Here is a 624-nt window from a genome sequence, read left to right on the forward strand (position 1 = left end):
GAGAGGAGAGGAGAGGAGAAGAGAGGAGAGGAGAAGAGAGGACAGGAGAGGACAGGAGAGGAGAGGACAGGAGAGGAGAGGACAGGAGAGGAGAGGACAGGAGAGGAGAGGACAGGAGAGGAGAGGACAGGAGAGGAGAGGAGAGGAGAGGAGAGGAGAGGAGAGGAGAGGAGGAGAAGCAGCACTTGTTAGAGGGGTCGTATCCTCCAGACTGCTGGGTCCGATGGGAGTGAGCATGACGAACTGAAGGATCTTGTCGTCGCTCTTGACGGAGGAAGGATCCACCTGCGAGCAGAGTTGAGGGATGTGACGAGAGAGGAGGCAGCGAGGGAGGAGAGAGAAGATGGAAGGAGGAGTGGAGGAGAAGAGATGGAAGAAGGAGGGAGAGAGGGGAGGGAGGGGAAGAGAGAGAGGATACAGCAAGAGAATAGAGTAACACAAGGACAGGAGAACGAAGCAAAAGAGATGAGAGAGGGAACAAGGGAGGTGGCGGTGTGAGGCAGTAGAAAGAGGAGGAGGGCGAGAAAGAAAGAAACGGAGAAAAGGAAGAGGAGCGGAGCAGGAGCAGGAGCAGGAGCAGGAGCAGGAGATACATGACATGCACTTCACCTTGGACGGAAGTCC

Source organism: Guillardia theta, assembly GCF_000315625.1.
Source record: "Guillardia theta CCMP2712 unplaced genomic scaffold GUITHscaffold_23, whole genome shotgun sequence".
Taxonomy (NCBI): domain Eukaryota; class Cryptophyceae; order Pyrenomonadales; family Geminigeraceae; genus Guillardia; species Guillardia theta.